Source organism: Nycticebus coucang, chromosome 4 (assembly GCF_027406575.1).
Source record: "Nycticebus coucang isolate mNycCou1 chromosome 4, mNycCou1.pri, whole genome shotgun sequence".
Taxonomy (NCBI): domain Eukaryota; kingdom Metazoa; phylum Chordata; class Mammalia; order Primates; family Lorisidae; genus Nycticebus; species Nycticebus coucang.
In genome coordinates this window covers 130,924,855-130,947,565 of record NC_069783.1, presented here as the reverse complement: position 1 = coordinate 130,947,565, position 22,711 = coordinate 130,924,855, and the positions used below count along the sequence as shown (strand labels likewise).

At 40.1% G+C, this 22,711-nt stretch overlaps 1 protein-coding gene, 1 long non-coding RNA gene and 1 pseudogene across 2 annotated transcripts in view; 1 reads left to right on the top strand and 2 right to left on the bottom strand.

The window, feature by feature from the left end:
• Positions 1-22,711, top strand: part of LOC128583471 (uncharacterized protein KIAA1671-like) — a 223,303-nt gene that overhangs the window by 135,871 nt on the left and 64,721 nt on the right.
• LOC128583519 (uncharacterized) lies at positions 382-7,650 on the bottom strand. Its single transcript, XR_008379484.1, has 3 exons — positions 5,743-7,650; positions 1,932-2,003; positions 382-1,265 (listed from the first exon to the last, which is right to left on the bottom strand). It is a non-coding gene; the product is annotated as an uncharacterized LOC128583519 (long non-coding RNA).
• Positions 12,146-21,851, bottom strand: LOC128583483 (BEN domain-containing protein 6-like; annotated as a pseudogene).

The following is a 22,711-nucleotide window of genomic DNA, read 5'->3' as shown; positions in this document are numbered from 1 at the left end:
CCTGGCCCCTCTACATTACTTGTTGAAGGGTTGTCAGGAAAGCAAGTATATGGAATTAGGCTAAAGTAATGTATTTTCTTTCTGAACATTTTTTGCACTATAGCTTAACATGAACACCATTTTCCCCCACAGTGCAAAGATGCCCACAGATCATTCTTCATACGTATGTATTTTTAAGAAAAAATAAGGTTTGGGGTGACAGGGAGAGAAGTGCCCTATGGCAGATTTTCTGGAATTCTTTCTGCTTTACCATTTATTTATTTTTGGTTTTTTTTTTTTTTGGCCAGGGGCTGGGTTTGAACCCGCCACCTCCAGCATATGGGGCCGGCGCCCTACTCCTTTGAGCCACAGGCTCCACCCTGGTTTACCATTTAAAAGAAACTGACTCTGGGTGGCACCAGTGGCTCAGTGCGTAGGGCATGGGGCCCATACACCAAGGGTCGCGGGTTCAAACCCAGCCCCGGCCAAACTGCAACAAAAATAAAGAGCCAGGCGTTGTGGCGTGGGCCTGTGGTCACAGGTACTTGGGAGGCTGAGGCAAGACAATCACCTAAACTCAGGAGTTGGAGGTTGCTGTGAGCAGTGTGATGCCACAGCACTCTACCGAGGGCAATAAAGTAAGACTCTGTCTCTATCAAAAAATAAATAAATAAATAAATAGAAAACTAAAAGAAACTGACTCCGACAAAACATCCTTCCCCTTTTGCACCCTGGAGGACTTTGTGTTACGCTTCCTTCTTTGTGGCTGTATACTGTATACATTTCAGCGGTTAGAAACCGTACATGAGTAGGAATCAAAGTTATATTCAAACGTAGGATTTCAAGGACAATTCACATATCAAAGCAGCATTGCTAGGGCTCCCAAGACAATGCTAATTTGAGCATTACTTGCTTGACATCTTTTATCACCCATACCAAAGATCATTTCTAGGGAAAGCAGAGCATGTCATATGGAAGTTACACAAGTCTCCTGGCCCCTTTGTCCCTTAGTTTCCTCACCTGAAAAAAATGGATGGATCCTTTCTCTGAAATATAAATATAACTTTAAAAAAAATTAAAAAAGAAAAATTGGATAGATCTTAAGATATGCTATTCAGAGTTCATAATGAGCTGATACCTAGTTAACTGATAACTGAATGATGCTTTTACACATAGCTTTTTATGTGTTCATCTATTTCACTTACACCTTGTGTAAAAATTGCATTCCATGCCACGCCTGAAACGTTCCGAAGCTCAGTTCAGTGATTAAATTGCAACCAAGATTTCTACAAAAAAACAACAAGAAAACGGAAAGACATAAGCCTATGATAAAGAAGAAGAAAAGATATTCTTTCAGAGCATTTATCATTTGGCAGTGATTCTAACTTCTATATGACAAAATACAACCTCAGTACTTTCTCCATACATGAAGGAAATTTTGCTGTAGAAGATATTGGCTTATGATTTATACTTTCGTATTTACTATACATGCAATGTGTAGATACAAACCAGTGAATGCTCAGCCAATACTTGTGTTAAGAGATCTTTATTTCTCTACGACAGAGTTTTGCAACTTCAGTGCTATTGATATATTAGCTGTATAATTCTTTGGGGGATTTGTCCTGTACATTGTAGGTCAACAACATTCCTGGCTTCTGCCCACCAGGTGTCAGTAACATACCCACAGTTGTGACAACTGAAAATGTCTCCAGGCATTGCCAAATGTCGTCTGGGTTCAAAATCCCACTAGTTGAGACCATTGTTCTATTATGATCCCCTCTGATCTGTGTAATAATTCTCACACTAATCTTTGCTAGAGATTAAATGAATTTGCTATATAATTTTACTAACTTTCTACTAGTAAAATTTTAATCATATTTCAAAATGAATAGCAGAGGGTTTATAAGCTTAATAAAAGTTCCAAATGTAATGAAGTTCTATTTGTAACTTACACATACTGCAGAAATGGTAGTGATTCAAAGGTACGTCTTTCAATAAATTGGATTTTATTGCAGGATAAATCTCTAGAAAAAGTGAAAGGAAGACATTGCCTTGATTCCATACCAAGTTAGTAGGAACAACTAGTAGAGTTTAGAATGATAATAATGAATATGTAGCTTTTGTCTACATTCTAAACTTTTGGACTTGTATTTGAACTTTCCATAGCCCCCTAATGCTCCCTGTATTTCATGATTTTCACCAATAAAATATGCAACTGTAGATCTTAAAAGATTTTGGATGTAATCTTTCCATGGGCAGCAGGAGACTTGATTAAACAACCTTTTGTAGCCTCATCAAATTCTAGATTAGAAGCTTCAAGTTTTTATTTTTCTATATAATTTCTAATATGAAAAGGAATAACGTCACATTTTACACCTTTCTGATTTAATTCTGTTTTTCTAAGCTAGTTCAATACCGAAAGAGATAAAAGATATCCCTTCACATCCTTTGAAAGGAAGTTACCCTTCTAATTAATACATAACTTTGAACTAATTCAGAATTATACCATATTAATAGAAATTCATTTTGGTTTTATATTGCCTTAATATTCCATGAAAGCAGTTATTTCAGTGGTACAGTGATGGGACGTACCAAAAGGCAACACGGAACTGGATTTTTATTTGAAAACACCCCTTAACTATAGTTGACTATTTCTCTTGACTCCAGTTTATCCCTCGCTCTTCACCTGGCTGTTGTCACTCTGTTCTGACTGGTATCTCTTCCTTCTAAAGCAGTGGTTTTCAACCTGTGGGTCGCGACCCACAGGAACTGTGTATTAAAGGGCCACGGCATGAGGAAGGTTGAGAACCATTGTTCTAAACTATCCTGCACACAATTGACCAGATGAACTCTCCAGAAGTGATTCTCAAAGACCAGTATATAGGAATTTATGAAAGATGCGAATCCTTGGCCTTACTCTAAACTGACTGAATCAGTAGCTGTGGAGTTGTAGTCCAGAACCAAGGCCTAACAAGACCTCCAAGTGCTTGTGGTGCAGACTTAAGATGGGCGTAAAGCATGGTGGTATAGCATGGTTCCCTGCGATGGCTTTTGCTTGGCATTCAAAGCCCTAGAAAGTCTGGCTCCAGTCTCCTACTCTCTCTCCTTGCACTCTACAGGTACTCAAAGCATTCCTCAAATACTTTGCTGTATTTTGCCTTTCTCCCATTTCCCTTTTCCAAGTTTGAACTATTTCCCCCCAAATCTGTCTAAGGAAATCTGTCTAAGGATATCTGATGGCGTTCTGATAGATCCTGTTCTAGCAGCATTGCTCTAGGAACATCTTCTCTGATCCAAACTCAAGTCTTTTCTCCTTCTTCTGTGCTCCAGAAGCAGTTTGTCCCTCTTAGTGCCCATAGCTATGTCTTCTTTCCAATGCAGTTATTTTTGCTCCCATTTCTTTTAAGTATAAACTCCTTGAAAGCAGGGATTAGGTCTTGCTCATCTGCAAGCCCACTGTGTTTAAAATTGACACATGAGAATACAATAGAACCTCTCTAAGCTGATCACTTGCTGGACTATAACAAACCAGGCAACTACAGTGGTGGTCGGCATAAGGAACTTCCACTGAGCACATGTGGCGCATGTCTGGTCTGTGAAAATGAGGTAAAATTATGGAGGTGGTCAACCATGGAGGTTCTACTGTATTTATAAAATGAGTGAAAAGCTGAGAACGAGGAGAAGAAGAAAAAAAAATGTTTTAAAAGAAATGCAATTTTATTACTTTGTATCCTTCTTCTGGGCCTTTGCAACCAGCCCTTTGTCATCCTCTTAGTGCTTGTCTCGTTATGGTTGATGCTTACATGTTTGTTTCCCCTGTGAAATGTTAAGTTCTTAGAAGGGTAGGAATCCTGTCTTACTCATCTCTCTGACTCTAATATTAGGCAAAGTGGTTGGCATATTCTCTTTGTTTTTTTAATTGGTTGGCATTTTTTAAATGAATGAGAATATATCCTAACATGAAAGATTAGCTTACAAAATATGCATATGTCATTGTGGAAGTAAGGAAGGGCCTACTCCATTGAGCAATTACGTCATTTACTTTTTTCCCCAAATGTGGCAGAGGTGCCTAAGAAGACCAGTACAAAGGTGGTCATGCCTTTAAGGCCTAGAAGGTTAGATCATTCAAAGGACTATTTTTAGTGTCATGTACCTACTTCCCTTAAGTCTTCTACATTTGAAAGAAGAATCTATTTGCTAAAGAGCAACATTAGTGAGCTTAATAAAGATTAATGATGTACACACTTCTTGACCACACTTCTTTGCCGTGGGCAAAGGATAAAACTCAGACTTTCATAGCAAGGGATATAGTATCTTCTTATCTTTAAAAAGATAGAAATAAATACTATGCAAATATTCCCTCCTTGGCAATAAGGCAGGAGAAATTTTCATTTTGTAATTTGGGAAGAATTAGGAGCATTGGTAATATGCTTATTCGTTGTAAACATTTCTAGCTATACCATTTAACCATAATTTAAACAACTTTTTTTTTTCTTTTTGAGGCAAAGTCTCATTCTGTTGCATCAGGCCAGAGTGCCATGGTGTCAGCCTAGCTCACAGCAACCTCAGACTCCTGAGCTCCAAGCTATCCTCCTACCTCAGCCTCACGAGTAGCTGGGACTATAAGCACCCACCATAATGTTTGGATAATTTTTCTATTTTTTAATAGATACAGGGTCTCACTCTCAATGAGGCTCGAACACATGAGCTCAAGGGATCCTCCTACCCTGGACTCCCAGAGTGCTAGGATTACAGGTGTGAGCCACTGCACCTGTCCTTAAACAACTATTTTCAATACGAGTATAGTAATTTCTGCTATGAAATCCTCACTGCCAGCCTATTCTCTTAAATATATATATTTACTATATGATTAAATTAAATCATATCTATATGATTTTCATATAATGTTCTTATATTAAATATTTAATATTCTTTAATATTTTATATTCTTAAATGTATTTATTCTTTATAATTCATCTGCTTATTTAATAGTTAAATGTTAATTTAATTCAGATTAAATTATCAAAAAATTCTGGATTAATGGCATTCAAACTAGTGTAGACGGTCTATATTTTCCTTTCCTTTCCTTTGAGCAACAACTTAAAGTTTAATTCTTCTCATGCTACTAAACCAACTTTTTCAAATCCTTCTTCTTTCTTTCTTTTTTTTTGCATTTTTTTCGGCGGGGCTGGGTTTGAACCCACCACCTCCGGCACCTAGGGCTGGCACTCTACTCCTTCGAGCCACAGGCGCCACCCAAATTTAGCCTTTTTCTGAAGGCTAAATAGTAATATTTTAGGCTTTGTAGGTCACATATGGTCTCTGTTGCATATTCTTGTATTTCTTTTTCTTTTACAGACCCTTTAAAAATGTAAAAACCATTCTTAACTTACAGGCTGTAAATAAAAACAGACTGGATTAGATTTGCTCTATGGGTTGTAGACTAAATATAAATATAAGCAGATGATATATAAAACTTATAAAACAAGGTTCAATGGGTGCCAATAATTGCTCAGATGTTATTACCACTTTTTCCTTATAAGCAAAGTTTTTTTCTATCCGTATCTTATCTATATGATTTTAAAAACTAAAAATGCACAGAGATGGGCTAGAGACGGGCTAAAACTCTACACGGATTTAGAGAACTGCAGCATTTTATTGCTGAAAGAAGTTTTAGAGATTATCTAATTTGAACCCCTTATTCACTTTACAGATAATATCACTAAAAGCTCATAAATAAATATGATTAACTAACTAACTTACAAATACTGGAGGGATAGCAGGCCTTCAAATGAATCTTTATGTAATTCGGTCATATGATTTTCACTGAGAATTCTGAAAAAGGATAAGGTTATTTGTTATTTCTTTTTTAAGATTTTATTATTGTTTCGGGTTAATCTGAGGGCACACGAAATAGGTTACAATGTTTGCATTAGTTAGGTAGAGTTCCTCTTATAATTGTGTACTGCCCCCAAGAAGTGTGCCATGCACTCGAACATTGGGCCCATTGAGTGTGAGCACCTCCATCCTCCTCCTTCCCCTCTCCCTGCTCCCTCTTTCCCCATCCCAGACCTTGAATTGATTTGAGTTTTTCTCTTATGTGGGAATGTATCAGATTATCTACTGGCCCCATGTTAGTATTGAGTACCTTGGATTCTTGCTTCTCTACTCTGTGATACTTTACTAAGAAGAATGTGTTTCAATTCCATCCAGATTAATACAAAAGATGTAATGTCCCCATCTTTTTTAATGGCTGAATAGTATTCCATGGTATACATATACCACAGTTTGGTATATCCATTCCTGGTTGGTGGCATTTAGATTGTTTTCACATTTTGCCAATTGTAAATTGAGCTGCGATAAACAACATAGTACAAATGGCTTGAAGATAGAATGATGTTTTTTTTTCTTCTGAATACATGACTAACAGTGGGATTTGAGGAATCAAATGGGAGATCTAATTTGAGTTCTTTGAGGATTCTCCATACTTCTTTCCAAAGAGGTAGAATTAGTTTGCAGTCCCACCAACAGTGTAAAGGAAGAGGTTATTTCTAAATAAAAATGCAAACAATTTGCCATATAGGACTAACTCCTATCTGTGGAGGAAACCTGGGTAATGGTGCCAATTGAATACACTCATTCTTATTTAATTTCAAGGTGGCAACATCTGCTTTGTTTTCATTCAAACCTTTCTTCACATTTTCCTTTTGTGTCCGATCTCTACACACACACACCCCTACCCACTATTCCCACCAAATCGTATATTTAATACCTACTCTCTAGATCACAAAATACCTGTTAGAACCCAACTCTTGTTCTAATTTAAGACCAGCAGAACTGCCATTTCCTCATCTCTTTCCCCCCAATTTTTTTTTTGTTGTTGTTGTTGTTGTTGCTTTTTTTGAGACAGAGCCTCAAGCTGTCATCCTGGGTAGAGTACTGTGGCGTCACAGCTCACAGCAACCTCCAACTCCTGGACTTAAGAGATTCTCTTGCCTCAGTCTCCCAAGTAGCTGGGAGAACAGGTGCCCGCAACAACGCCCAGTTACTTTTTGGTGGTAGTTGTCATTGTTGTTTGGCAGGCCCAGGCTGGATTTGAACCTGCCAGCTCGGGTGTATGTGTCGGGCGCCTTAGCCTCTTGAGCTACAGGCACCGAGCCCCAAATGTTATTATTAAAGCCCCACATGGACCTATGTCAGGCTACAAGTGAAGTCAGTAGGCTTTCCCCCCATTTAAAAAATGTTGTTGTTTTTTTTTTTTTTTTGAGAAATACAATGTGCATAAAATGCATATAACTTAAATGTTCAGTTTGAATAATTGTAAAGCAGGTACCCATGTAATATCATTACGTCAAGAAAGAGTACCATGAGCATCCAGAAGCTCGTGTGGCCCTTTCCAATCACAACCCTCTCTCGGACCTCTGAAGATAACCACTATCTTAACTTTTATAGTAATTTCCTTGTTTTCAAAATATAGTTTTACCTGTTATATTTCAGTCATACACAACATACTTTAGTTTTGCCTCTTCCTGAACTTTATATAAATGGAATCATATTACAAGGGGACAAACTTTCATGGAAAATAAAATGACATCTCTATTTTCAAAAATGAAAACTCAGAGATCACCTATACAAGTTGAACTGATGACACACAAACTACTGTATTTTTCCAAAATAACTTCTGTATCTAAATTGACTGCTTTAATAAATTAATAAGAAAATGATAAAAAACAATTGAAAAGGAAAATGGATAAAGGACAGAAAACTCAGAGGAAACACAAATGTTCACCAACTTTTAACAAATAAAGGTATTTAAATTCAAGAGTAATCAGAAAAATTCAGACAGGACCCTTTTTGTTCACCCATCATATCAGCAAAGAGTTGGAGAATACTCAGTGGTAAAATGCTGTCATATTCTGTTGAGTATAGTATAAGTTGGCACAACTTTTTTGAGGACAATTAAAATTTAATACCTACATTGTCCTCATATCAACCATTCCATTTCTAGATATCTGTTCTACAGAAATATTTGCCCAAGTTTACAAAGAAGCAGCAATGCACCTAACAAGAAAACTGGACATAGGAGGGTGTTGCCTGTGGCTCAGTGAGTAGGGTGCTGGCCCCATAAACCGAGGGCGACAGGTTCGAGCCTGGCCCCCACCAAAATGCACCAAACTGCAACAAAAAAATAGCCAGGCGTTGTGGCGGGCGCCTATAGTCCCAGGTACTCGGGAGGCTGAGGCAAGAGAATCGCCTAAGCCCAGGAGTTGGAGGTTGCTGTGAGCTGTGATGTCAGGGCACTCTACCGAGGGTGACACAGTGAGACTCTGTCTCTAAAAAAAAAAAAGAAAAGAAAACTGGACATAATCTAAACATCCATCCATAGGGGAATTATTAAATAATTCATGCCACATCCATAGTATGGAATCCATAATATGGAATGATGCAAGAGTTTAAATGAATGGGGTAACCCTCTAAGTGCTGTGAAAGAAAAATCTAACATGTATCATGAAGTGAAAGAATCAAGTTGTAAGATGTTACCATTTCTATAAAACAAAAAACGTAAGGCCACACAAAAAATTCATTTTGCTATATGTAAATATGTATGTAGGCAAATACTTGGGAAAGGTCTGGAAGGATATGCACCAAACTTAGGGGTAGTGGTTACCTCAGGGACCAGGCATCAGGGCACATGGAGGGTTTCCATTATACCTGTTATTTAGTTTTTATATATTAAGAGTATAATGTGTATTACTTACATAATAAAAATACATTTAAATTGCCTCTTTCTTTTAAAGAGAGCCCACCAAATTTAATTTTAAAATAATCATAGAATTATAATCAACAGACATTGATTTGAGATGTGGAGGAAGAAATACCTTTCCTTAGAAGCGTTGACCTCAAAATTCTGGACCAGGAAGGATCTTACAATGCAGCTAAGTTTTTGTACTCATATCTGGAGAGAGTATACTCACAGTTTCTCAGTCCAATGGTATGATTTCCATACATTCTCATCAATGTAAGAAATAGCATTTCCTTGGAAATTTCTGTGAAGAAACACAGGCGATATTCAAATACAGAAAATACTTCCAGTTTTCTCATTTCCAGAGCTATGAGCTTCCTAGTTTGCACAATTAATCAAGAAATAATGTGGGGATTCCTGGAGATTCCAGGTGTCTCTGCAGCAGCCTCTGTCACCCTGTGACCTGCAGGTACTGGGACATCTCGGGAGCTGGGAAGTGATGCACAGCCTGAAAGAAGAAGGCGGCACCGAGGATTCTGAGCAGCGTTTGTCTCTGCAGTTGGGCTCTGAGCTACGGCCTCCTCTTCAGCTGTTCCCTTTCCTGGGGATCCTAAGTGTCTCTGCAGCAGCCTCTGTCACTCTGCTTCTGCAGAGAATTGACCTGCAGGACACCGGGACATCCCGGAAGCTGGGAAATGCCCAGAGCTGTCTGAGCAGCTGTCTGCCTGCAGCGCCCAGCGTCCCTCCCTCGTGGTAACATTCAAAAGGTCCTCAGGAAAGATACCAAAGGAGTGTTGACATTCAAGGACATGTCTGTTGAATTCTTTATGGAAGAGTGGGCCTGCTTGGACCCTGCTCAGCAGCATTTGTATGGGGAAGTCATGTTAGAGACCTACAGAAACCTGTTCTTCCTGGGTCTTACTGTCTCTAAGCCAGAACTCATCCCCTGTCTGGGGCAAAGCAAAGAACCCTGGAAGGTGAAGACACACCAGACACTAGTCAAGCACCCAGCTCTATATACTCATCATACTGAAGACTGTTTTCAAGAGTGGGGCACAAATATTTTATTTCCAGAGATGATCCTGACCAGATATCAAAGCTATGGCTCCGAGAATTTAAACTTAACAAAATATTGGGAAAGTGTGTATAAGTGTGATGAGCAGAAAGTAAGTTACAGTGGACTTCACCAATGATTAACAGCTACCTATGGCAAAGTATTCCAATGTGGTAACTCTTTGAACACCTTCAGACAATTGTTAAATCTCAATGGACAAATAATGATATATACCTTAGAGAAAACTTTTAATTGTAAAAGCTATAGGAAAGCCTCTAACTTCTGGTCACATGTTACAGAACATAAGATCACTCATATTGGAAAAAACAGTCCAATGCAAAGAAGGTAGCCAAGTTTTTCAGTCTTGCTCAAGATTCGATACTGGAGAGAAACTGGACATGTGTGAAAATGATGGCAAATGTCTTAGCCACAGTTCAAAATATCGTAACCATGAGAATTTTGATACTGGAGGAAAAACCTGCAGCTATAAGGAATGTGACAAACTTACCAAGCAACACTCACACGTTTCTGGACGAGAAAAAGAATTGATTCTGCAGAGAAACCTTTCAAATGTGAAGAATGTGGCATAACCTTTAACCAGCACTCTCTCCTCTTTAGACATCAAAGAATTCATTCTGGAGATAAACCCTACAAACGTCAGGAATGTGGCAGAGCCTCTAACAAGTACTGAAACCTTTCTGTACATCAAAGAATTCATTCTGAAGAGAAACCCTATGGATGTGAAGAATGTGACAAAGCCTTTAAACACCACTCACACCTTTCTAGACATCAAAGAATTCACTCTGGAGAGAAACCCTACAAAGGTCAAGAATGTGGAAAATCCTTTAAGTCCTACACAAGCTTTTCTAGACATCAAAGAATTCACTCTGGAGGGAAACCCTACAAATGTCAAGAGTGTAGCAAAGCCTTTAACTGTGACTCAAACCTTTCTGTACTTCAAAGAATTTACTTTGGACATAAAACTTACAAATTTAGAGAATGCACTAAAGCCTTTTTCCTTAGTTAAACTCATAGTGAACATAACAGAATTTCTTGTGGAGAGAAACTCCACAAATGTGAAGAAGGGGGCCAGGCATTTACACTGTACTCGACCCTTTCTGTTCATCAAAGTAGTCATTCTTGAAAGAAACTACAGTGGTCAAAATGTGGCATAGACTTTCATTAGTTTGTGAACATTTCTAGACATTTAAGAATTTATTCTGGAGAAAAACCTTTTAAATATGGACAGTGTGGCAAACTCTAACTCAAATTCAATCCTCACTGTACATAGAGGAAATCACACAGAGAGAAACCCTCCATTTGAAGACTGCGGCAGTGCCTTGACCTGGTGTTGATAGCATGCTAAGCATAGAAGAATTCAAACTGGAGAGTAAGCCTACAAATGTGAACAGTGTGGCAATGACCTTAACCAGAGCTCAAACCTTAACATACGAACATTCATATTGGAGAGAAATCTTCCAAATATCGATAATGTGGCAAAGGTTTTCAGTGGTCCTCAGTCTTATTAAACATCACAGAAACCATAGGAGGGAAAATGGAAACGATGTGAAGATGTGGCAGTGCCTCATGCCAGTATGCACTGTTTTCTGTACACAATAGAATTCATGTGGAAGAGAAAGTCTAAAAAGAAAAAGGAAAAAAAAACCCCAAGACTTCAGCCAGGCACAGTGACTCATAGCACTCTGGGAGGCCAGGATGGGTGGATTGCTTGAGCTCACAAGTTCGACACCAGCCTGAGCAAAAATGAAGACCCCTGTCTCTACTAAAAATAGAAAACTGAGGCAAGAGGATCACTTGAACCCAAGAGTTGCAGGTTGCTATAAGCTATAGCACCATGGCACTCTACCAAGGGTGACAGCTTGATACTTTGTCTCAAAAAAGAACAATCCAAGACTTCAGATGAAAGGACTGGATTGGGTTGTGGGGAGAGGTATGAATGGTCCCCTATCATTGAAGGTAACTGGATGTACCTGAATTGCCTCACCACCCAGAATTGGTCATATTCTCCATTAGTTGGGTCGTGGTCTTCGTACTTCTTTCCAGTGTTTGTGTGGCATATAATAAAAAAAAAAAATGGCCATCTATAATAATTCATTTGCAAATCTTACTTGATTTTGAAGCTATAGGATGCATCAACTGTTAGCTGGGATTCCTGGAGTTTAGTTTTTAATTCTAATAGCAAAACACTTCAAAGTCTACTTTAAGATCCTAAGAAGGACCTTTAATGCAAAATCTTAACAGCTTCAGGAGCTTTCTCACCTTGAAGAAAGGGAAAATGAAGATATTGTGGCACTTCAGAAGCAAAGCCTGACGTCCTTCTGTGCTTTAGAGGTGCTGCTGCCGTTCTGTGAGTGCAGGAGCCTTGGAGCTGGCGGCAGAAGAGCCTGTACATAACCTGGAGGAAGGTCTGTTTTCAGTCGGGGAAGTATCTCCCTTTTTTCTTAGTTTCTGAAACTTATCATTTTAGATACCTATCAGCCCCCCACCCCTGCCCCCCCCCCCCCCCCGCTAAGCTACTAAAGTCCTGGGCAGAGTTTTTCTCCCTTATTATATAGGTTTTTGTTTTAGGCAATTCCTGATAGAGCCTTTAAGTTAAAAATTTTAGAGCTGACTTCCTACCAAAAAGCTGAGGAGGAGGAGGAGGGAGATAATGTTTTTCTAGTTTTTGGTGAAGACCTTGCTTTGTGTTAAAATAGTCCTTCAGATACAGATCTCTTGTGACCTTCTGTTGTCTCAGCAAAATCATCATCTGAAGATTAAAAAAAAAAAAAAAACTCCTGTGTAAACGTTCAGTCCGTTTCCTACTCATGGAAGGGCTTGAGTCAAAAAAAGAGTCACATATGGATACCTAGTTAGGGTATTAAGTTGGTACTGATACTAAATTTTTCTATAATCCATGGCCCCCAAGCTTAGGGCTGTGACTTAAGAGAGAGAGAGGTGGAATAGAGCAGGTGCCTGTGGTGACAGCCAGGGTCGAGCCAGACCATCTGCACTACCACCAAACCCTTGATGGGTAGGGTCTATAGTGGTGTAGCCTCAACTGGTCAATTTGAAATCTGTGGGTGGTATAGAATTGTACCAAGTTCCTGGCTTGTATCTCCCTTCTAGTTCTTCAGGAACTTCCAGCTTAGACAGAAGCAGTAAAACAAACAAACAAAAAAAAAAAAAAAAAAAACGAGCCCTGCCAGTATGTGCTTACAACAGTGCCATTCATTCAGCCATAGGCTTGTATTCTGTCTACCCTAATCACTAAGATAGCGATCTAAGAATCATGAATGTATTTTCATTTTTTAAACACTTAATAACCAATTATCATTCAAATAGACATTTAAAAACCATTTGTTTTGGTTGGATTTAGGACCATTATCATTCCTTATGAAAAGGAAGATAGCTCAGAGGCTTGCTATTCAGAAAGCTTTGTCAGATGCATTACAGAAACTATTGATTGTGGTTTTAGGTAAGACTTCTTTAAATTTAATTTTTCTCATTCATGTGTATGTGTGTATCTGTATGTGTTTATCTATTTTTTGGGAGGCAGAGTTTAACTCGATTGTCCAAGCTAGAATATAGTGGCATCATCATAGCTGACTACAACCTAAACTCCTGGGTTCAAGTGATCCTCCTGCTACAGCCCAGCTAATCTGTTTTGTAGAGATGGTGTCTTACTCTTGCTTAGGTATGTCTTGAAGTCCTGGCCTCCATCAGTCCTCCCACATCAACCTCCCAGAGGACTACAGGCGTGAGCCAGTAAGCTTAGATATTTTTATAATTTTAAATAATACTTATTTTTTTTTGAGACAGAGTCTCACTTTGTCACCCTTGGTAGAGTGCAGTGGCGTCACAGCTCACAGCAACCTCAAATTCTTGGGCTTAAGCGATTCTCTTCCCTTCACCTCCCAAGTATCTGGGATTACAGGTGCCAGCCACAATGCCTGGCTATTTTTTTGTTTGTTGGTTTTTGTTTAGCAGGCCCTAGCTGCGTTTAAACCCACCAGCCCTGGTACATGTGGCCAGCACCCTAACCACTGAGCTACAGGCACCAAGCCAAAATGTCTGTTGTTGTTGTCTTTTTCTGTTTGTTTGTTTGTTTGTTTTATTTTGTTTTATTTAGCAGGTCCAGGCTGAGTTCAAACCCACCAACACCGGTACAGGGGGCCAGCACTCTAACCATTGAGCTATAGGTACCCAGCCAATTTTAAATAATTTTTAAAAATAGAGACAAGATCTCACTATGCTGCCCAGGGTAGTCTCAAACTCCTGGCCTCAACCAATATTCTTGCCTCAGCCTCCCAAAGTACTGGGATTTTGAAAAGTTAAGTGGATGAAAATATGGATATCTAAAACACTCCATCTTATGTTCTTATTCACTAAATTCTTCTACGGAAATGGTCTCAGATTTGTTCTCTGTGACATCTGTGAGAAAAATGACAGCAAATATTATTGTACGCATTTTGTAGGTGTAGAATGACTTGCCTCAGTTCACATAGAAAGTCTTTGATCCAGGTATTCTTTCTCAATTGTTTGCCTAGCATGCAGAATACTGATTATGAGATTTTTTTTTTTTTTTTGAGATAGAGTCTCAAGCTGTTGCCCTGGGTAGAGTGCCGTGGTGTCGTAACTCATAGCAACCTCCAACTCTTGGGCTTAAGTGGACCTCTTGCCTCAGTTCTTCTATTTTTAGTGGAGACAGCCTCATTTTTGCTCAGGCTGTTCATGAACTCGTGAACTCAAGCAATCCACCTGCCTTGGCCTCCCAGGGTGCTAGGATTACAGGCATGAGCCACCAAGCCCAGCCTGACTATAAGCTTTGAACACCTGGGTTCAAGTTCTAACTCAATCTCTTCAAGATTTTTTATGTAATTTAGGTTTTATAACCAGAGAGATTTGAAGATGGTTAATATTTCTAAGCTACAGTCATTTTCTCTGCAAAATGAAGTTAGTAATTCAACCTACCATATGGGAGATAATTGTATGAGTAAGTGAGGTGACAAATGCAAAAACTCAGAACTATGCTTACGTAGTAAACAGACAAAATATGTTAACTATTATCAGTGTTGTTTTCTACCTGAATAAATAGATAAATGAATTCTGTTGAAGAGAAAGTTTATTAGATTATGTTTTTTGAATCAAGAATTCAGTTTCAGCTTTCATTTCCGGCATTGATATTGGGTGAATATGATTCCTATGTAGTACACATAATTGGCTGCTTTCCTGTGAGCTGCGAAAGTGGTTGTGCTATTGAATGGCACTGATTGTGTCCCTGTTGAGTTCTACAGCATTGTGACTGTTACAGGAAACTTGATGAACAGGAAGTGCCTGAACAGAATTGCTGTCTGCTTCGTAGCCCTGAAGGGTCAGAGACTGAAAAATCAGAGATGGCCCTGATAAGTCTCAGCCTTCCAACCTGGGCAGCCCTTCTACTGGAAGTCTTACTTCCCTGCTCAGCAGGTAGACTGTTTTAAAAGAGATGGCCCTGATAAGTCTCAGCCTTCCAACTGTCAAGTCTGAGTAATAACCTTCAAGCACCAGACTAGATGTTTGTGTTGTTTATGTCTCCCTAGTATGCAAAGATATCCCTCATACATACACAAAATCCTTAGACCAAAAGCCTATGGCTTTAGTTTGCCTTGAAGGAATTTGTATTGTCTACAATATATAGGCCAGTTTCTACCAATAAAATGTTCAAATGCTGTCTATCTGCGAAGCTTTGTATATTGTATTTGGTGGAATTTTGGTTCCCGGGGAGTCAATACTTGTCTCTTGCTTCTAATATGTCTACAGGGGTCTCTATCCCAGGTTTGAACTCACTTTGACCCTCATTTTGACCCCCATTTAATGCCTTACTATTTAATCATATTATGATTGAACTTTTTTTATTTTGAGACTGAGTCTCACTCTGTTGTCCAGGCTATTGGAATCAGCCTAGCTTATAACAACTTCAAACTCCTGGTTTCAAATGATCCTCCTGCCTCAGCTGCCTAAGGAGTTGGGACTACAAGTACTGCCACAATGCCGGCTGGGTTTTTTTTTTTTTTTTTAATTTTATTTTTGTCTTTAGTAGAAACAGGGTCTCACTCTTGCTCAGGCTGGACATGAACTCCTGAGCTCAAGTGATCCTTCCACCTCAGCTTTCTAGAGTGCTAGGATTACAGGGATGAGCCACCATGCCCAGGCATGATTGAACATTTTTGTTTTCACATTTTTTATTTCCTATAAATTGTAAATTCCTTAGTTCGTGCCTGTAAGATCATAAAGTTTTTTGGACCAAACACAGTTGATACTTCATACATATTTTTAATAAATGGTTATTGTTGTGCCCAAGTCATGAGATCCCCCACATAAATCACCTGGAGACCAAGTCTTTATTTATAAGCTTGAGCCTGGGCTCCCTGGTCCTGGTGCAGCAGGAGAGCAGAGAAACCCTGATCTCGAAAAGGAGGGAGGATTTTAAGGGTACAGAAAGGATAGAAAAGGGAGGGGGTGTGAGGTGAGCTGCTGGGGCGAGCTAATAGGGGTCTAGGGGACTGAGCAGTATTTGTCCTTGGGTGTCTGGGAGAGTGTTGCTATCACTCGGAGCAGACATTATGCAAGGGCACAGATCATGGGGCAAGGACAGGGGGGCAGGGAAGGGAGCAGGTTGCCTAATGCCTTTGGTATGCAGCTGCAAAATGAAGACTGAGGGACAAGATGAAGTTAGTTTTAACAAAATGGAGTTAACTTGGTCCTTACAGTTATGTTAAAAATTAAAATGTGAGATGAGGAAATTTACAGGAAAATGCCCTTATTTTCTGCTTTTAGAAATCAAAAGAATGTCTCATTATGGTGTTGCATCCGAGAATCGGAATCACCAAGAGAGAGCTGGACACCGATGCAAATCACATGAGGGCATTTATTCAGGCTCGAACCAAGGCTGTCGGCCTTCCCCCAGACGCAGCTGGTGAGACCTAGAGCCCAGAGCCCTGTACTCGTCATGGGCTGGGGGTTTAATGCAGTGGATACGGGGTGAGGGACATGGGAAGCAAAGTGTGGCCTTTGGATTGGTTATCTCTTATGCCTATACTAGAATTTAAAGCTGATAGGGTCCCGCCAATCTCAACGGCCAGAAGGGTGGGGGTGGGGTGGGGAGAGTTCTGACACACTCCGGGAGATAGGGACACATCCCAGGAGATAGGGCTATCCCTTTATGTTCATCTACATGGAGATGAAATGGTTTTGTAATATCAGGGAGTCCCAAAGTGGGGGAAGAGAGCAGAGCAGTCTTAAGTTCTCTTTCTGTTGTCCATTCGAAGGGGTGTCCCTCCCTCATGGCTTCATAGAGGGGTTTTGCAATTTCAGCAAAGCCTGGTACCCAAAGTCAACAGAACCCTGCAGACCCCAAAAACTCTCGCACTTGCCTGGGGTTTGTTGGGGTTGGGATCTTAAGTACAGTCTGCTCCCTGGCCTCAGTGAGCCATCTCTGTCCATCTTTAAGGGTATATCACAGGTAACTCACAGTTTGCTGACAGATCTGGGCCTTCTTTGCCGATGCTCGATATCCCCGTCCCCCACTCCCCCCAAGTGTGACGAGCAGGTCTCAGTTAGTCTCTCCCACCTGGGGTTAGGGATTCTAGGCTAATTGAAGAGAAGACTTTTTAAGTCCCCTAAAACAGGATCCCAGGAATTTGAGCAGAAAGTAATTATTGACCTAAGTGTGATTATGCTATAGCTTTTAAAAACTATTATGCCTTTCTAATGTAGCTTATTACCTAGAATTCAACATCTACTTATCTTAGATGGAATATTTTGCTGAAGATCCTTTCTGTAAATCAATTACAGTCATGTGCCACCTAACAAGCTTATATCAACAATAAACTACATATGTCATGGTAATCTCATAAAAATATAACAAGGCTATACAGGTGTACCTTTTAAAAATCTTTTCTACTATATTTTTACTGTATCTTTTCTATATTTAGATACACAAATACTTCACCACTGTGTTATAGTTGCCTGCCATATTTAGTACCATAACACACTGTACAGATTTGTTACCTAGGAGCAATAGGCCATACCATATAGCCTGGGTATATAACAGGATACACGTATACCACCTATACCACAACAACTAAATTGCCTAATGCATTTTTTTAATTTATTTATTTTTATTGTTAAATCATAGCTGTGTACATTAGTGCAATCAAGGGGTATAATGTGCTGCTTTCATATACAATCTAAAATATTCTCATCAAACTGTTCAACGTAGCCTTCATGGCATTTTCTTAGTTACTGTATATAGGCATTTAGTAAGTTTCACCTGTACCCATTCTAAGATGCACCATAGATGTGGTCCCACCCATTACTCTCCCTCCACCAAAACCTTCCCCCTCCCTTCCCCTTCCTTGGCCCTTTCCCCATAATTGCATTTTTTTTAATGATGCATTTTTCAAGCTCCTCCTCATATGGCAAGCAATGCATAACTGTATGTGAAGTCCCTTAATTAGGGACTAAGTTGCTAAAGTAATTTCTAAAGTTATCATTATTTACTATGTATGAGATATTTTTTTAAGGAGCCAAAAATGTGTTTTGTGTCAGGGGAACTTAATTTGGGGCTAGGTTTTTGATTATTTAACTTGCTCCAGAGTTGCAAAGTGTTTTGTTTTGAAGAAGGGAGTGAAAGAGAAAGTGGTTGAAGTCTGAAAAAGTATTTGAAGTTTTATTCTATTTAAGGCAAATTATTATAATTCTATTTAAATAAAACCAGTAAAGAAAATGTCAAACTTTAAGAATACTAGTTTCTTCCCAGCTACTCGGGAGGCTGAGGTAAGAGAATCGCTTAAACCCAAGTATTTGAGGTTGCTGTGACGCCACGGCACTCTACTGAGGGCCACATAGTAAGACTCTGACTCAAAAAAAAAAAAAAAAAAAAAGGGGCGACGCCTGTGGCTCAGTCGGTAAGGCGCCAGCCCCATATACCGAGGGTGGCGGGTTCAAGCCCAGCCCCGGCCAAACTGCAACCAAAAAATAGCCGGGCGTTGTGGCGGGCGCCTGTAGTCCCAGCTGCTCGGGAGGCTGAGGCAAGAGAATCGCTTAAGCCCAGGCGTTGGAGATTGCTGTGAGCTGTGTGAGGCCACGGCACTCTACCGAGGGCCATAAAGTGAGACTCTGTCTCTACAAAAAAAAAAAAAAAAAAAAAAAAAGAATACTCATTTCCTGTGAAATGTGAGAGGAAGGAAGAAAGTCAGCACCAATTTCAGAAATCTGATTCTAACAACAGGTCATCTCTAAATGAGGTAAATCTTGGAATCACCTCCAACTTTAAAACCATTACTGTGCACCAAGTCATATGCTAGATTCTGGGAAAAAGACGAAGTACTATTTTATCTCCAAGTGAGAGAGACAAACCTCTCTCCTGTGTCTGCACCCATATTAGAATTCTAACAGTCCTCACTTCTGCTCTCCAAACTTCAAATAAGGGGTTAGAGCCAAGAGCCAGGACTTTAGTAAAAGCACCAGAAATATTCTCAGAGTTCCACATTTTCCTAAGAGTGATACACACTGAAGAGTTGTGAAATAAGTCACTTGGGTTCTGTTATAGTAGTATTTGAAGATAATAATTTAACATGCTGACTTTAACACACTATGTGTCTTTCTCCATGTGTGCGTACAGGATAGACCTTCTAGATTATTGACTGTGTTTGCCCATTGCTGACCTAAAGGGCTATTCACTTGCAGCAATACCTTCTCTGCTAAGTTGAATTGCTCAACTCTTAAAACCCTTCCTACAGAAATTTCAGAGTCATCTCTGATTCCATGGCAGCCCCCACATGATAGAGTGGTGAATTAATTGTCAAACGTGGAAGAAAGGATACTGAAAGCTGAGCAGAAATGGCAACATTTTGGAGTAACTAACCAATGGAACAAATGTGTGTTCTGCCTGCCGCCCTAACTGGTACTCATTTTTTTTTATCTTTTCAGTGGGATTTATTTACGTTTAAGTAAAAGTAGCAAATGTTACATAAGTTATTTCTTTAAGAACATTTAATTTATACAACTACATTGTTATCAAGCAACATTTATGGAATGTGCCCTGGATCTGGGATATTGAACTTTGTAACTATTGTAGCATTCTCTTTTCCAAGTTTAAACATGACCTTGTGCAGTGAAGAAGCATGGCTTCTCATTGTAGAGTTATCATGTATGACAACCTGACCTGCAGGAAGGCTTTGGGTGTTTAATCTTCTATTGATTTACAAAATGATTTGTGTGCGTGATCATTCAACCCATATGATTGTTTCAACTCATTTTTCTTCTGCTGTGATTAAAATAAATCAGCTAAAACTAAGCAGTTTAGCAACATAGTGAACCAAATAGATATGATGTTATATCTTCTATAGGATGTCTTAGGCGATATTGATGTTTTATATTACACATATGTAGTTAATGTACTTTGGGCAATAAAAAGTTAAAACATGTCTGGTAAACAAACAAAAAGAAAATTCTGAAAATCAATGCATTGTTTTAATAATCCCCCAAACCTGGATTTGTATGTGTGTGTGTGTGTGTGTTAGAGTAGTGTCATATTAAAATGAAAAAATCTTGACACCTGCAAGATTTTTTTCATATTCCTATTTTATACATTTTTAGATAATGGAATGATTCTATAATTTTATTGCTAAAATCTTACTACTTGTTAGTCATGATTATCAGATTTTCATTATTATCTGAATTTGCTGCTCTCATATTTGTGAACATCGATTATTTCACTGTTTACTTTTCCAAACATGTACTTACACTAAGATTCAAAAACTCTAAAGAGGAGTCATTGATAATAATAAATGTATAATGATCAGTTGGGACAATGAATAATCTTAAAGATAGAAATTTTTGTTGCTATGATAAGAATTCTGACTATCCAGTTAAGTTAGCTGTACAGAGTAGTATGGGGGGATCAGGAAATGCATGTTTCCAAAAAATGATATTGCACGCTTATTTGATTGGGAGAAATTCTCTGGTCTGATGCATCACTGGTATTTAGGAGGGATTCTACCTACATGCAGCTTCTTCAGCGAGCTTGTTGGTCCCTCAGGGAGCCCAGTGATGATACGATGTCTTACAGCTTGTCACTGCAGATGTCTGTCTCTGCTCACTGCCAGGAGGGTTGCAGATTCTCCACAAAATCCAATGCTAGATTTAGAACTGAAGGAGCTTTGTTACAGATACCTGTAATACCAAAATAATCTACTTAATATCCTGAGAGTTAGGATTTTTGCTTAAATTTGGCTTCTTGGTACAGTTGTTTAGCTTTTGCCCTATCATACTCCTAATTGAAACATCATCCGTATTGGTAAATAATTGTTTTGTTACTCCTATGATTTCTTGAACTTCATTCTGATTCATAGCTGGTTTTACGGCTTTGTCCCTTGAAGTACAGGATTTTGTTCCCGTCAGGCTGTGTGTGGCCATATATTCATTTGTGTATAGCACTTGCATTAAGTCATTAATAAACTTCTGAGGCTTGCTCTTATTACAACAGGCAATCTGCCATTTCTCAATCTTGAACTGCTTCTTATCAGCCTGATGCTCTTCCTCAGCCTTCAAGGAAACTGGTGAACTGCAATTAGAATTAGAGTTACTGCATGTTGAAGTAAATGAGTCTGGGGAGGAGTTGTTTGTTGCTCTCCAGAGGGTGGACGCAGACATAGACGTGGTTCCTACACGTTTAAGCAGGGCTTCTGCCATACCAACCAGCTCTTCAAACTGGGTGACTGCCTGTGGTAACACTTGAAGCATGACCAAAGACTGTCCAAGTCCGCTGTTTTCTTTTCGTGTTTGTTAGTTTTCTTTCAGGCTTTTTATTTTGGTGCACAATTCCTCCTTAGACAGTTCTGCTAGGGGCTCTTCATCCTCACTGGAGATCTCACCGGGCAGAAAGGCATTTCCCGAATATGGGTCTCTCTGTCCTTTATCCAGGTCATTATTTGCATTTTCTGAGTTCATTGTCTCTGTCCTTTTCCTCTTTCTTTTTCTAAAAGCTTGAGTATTGGCAATCTCATCTGTTGGAAAGATCATCTGCATTTTCTCAATTTGTTATCAAAGATTTTCTGAGATGGTAGGAGGAAGGAATGTCCATGTAGATGATGCTATTCTGCACGTGGCCCAAAAGTTAATGTTTTCCCGGGCTGCGGGCTCCAAAGCCCCAGCCTCGGGGCGGGGCGCAGGGAGGTGGGAGGTAGGGGGAGCACCGCCAGGAGGCTCCCGCCAGTGCCTCGCCGTTCCCCCTGGCTCCGTGGCACCCCCTGACGCCGGACTCCCCAGCAGTTCGGCCTAGTAAGGCTGGACAGGCGAAGGCCCCAGGTGTCCACCAAGCCAAGAGGTGCCTGGCCAGTGCACCTGAGGACAGTGCGGACAGGCCGGCGGCCCCGCGGGAGGGCGCTGGGCGCTGGGCGCTCAGGCCCGAGCGCAGCCCGCGGCCGCCGCCGCAGCTGCCGCAGCTGCCGCAGCCATGTCCGCGCACCCAGCAGCAGCCTCCTGGCCGTGGTGTCCAACTGGTGATCATTTTGCAGGTCAATTGTGTTTCTTGGAAGCAGTACTGCTGGGGGGAAGAAGAATATCTCTGGGATTTCAGCTTGGAGGAAGAGGAGTTCAGGCTGCCAGAACCGAGCTAGTATTTCTGAATGTGCCAAGAGGCGAGGCCCTGTGACGTCCTTGGGAAGCTCCGGCGCCCCTACCATAATGGGCTGCTGGAGTCCTGAGGCTACCCTAGTCTGTGGCCGAAATCTTGCTCTGCTAAGGGCGGGAGGGATGTTCTGGTGTGAGACAGTTGTATCTCTGTGGGGAGGGGGTTTGGGCTCAGGGACTGTGGGCAACAGCTCACCCTGACGGCGTGGAGCCAGCGGAGCTTAATAAAGGTTGCTGCGTAAACAAAGGTTGTCATA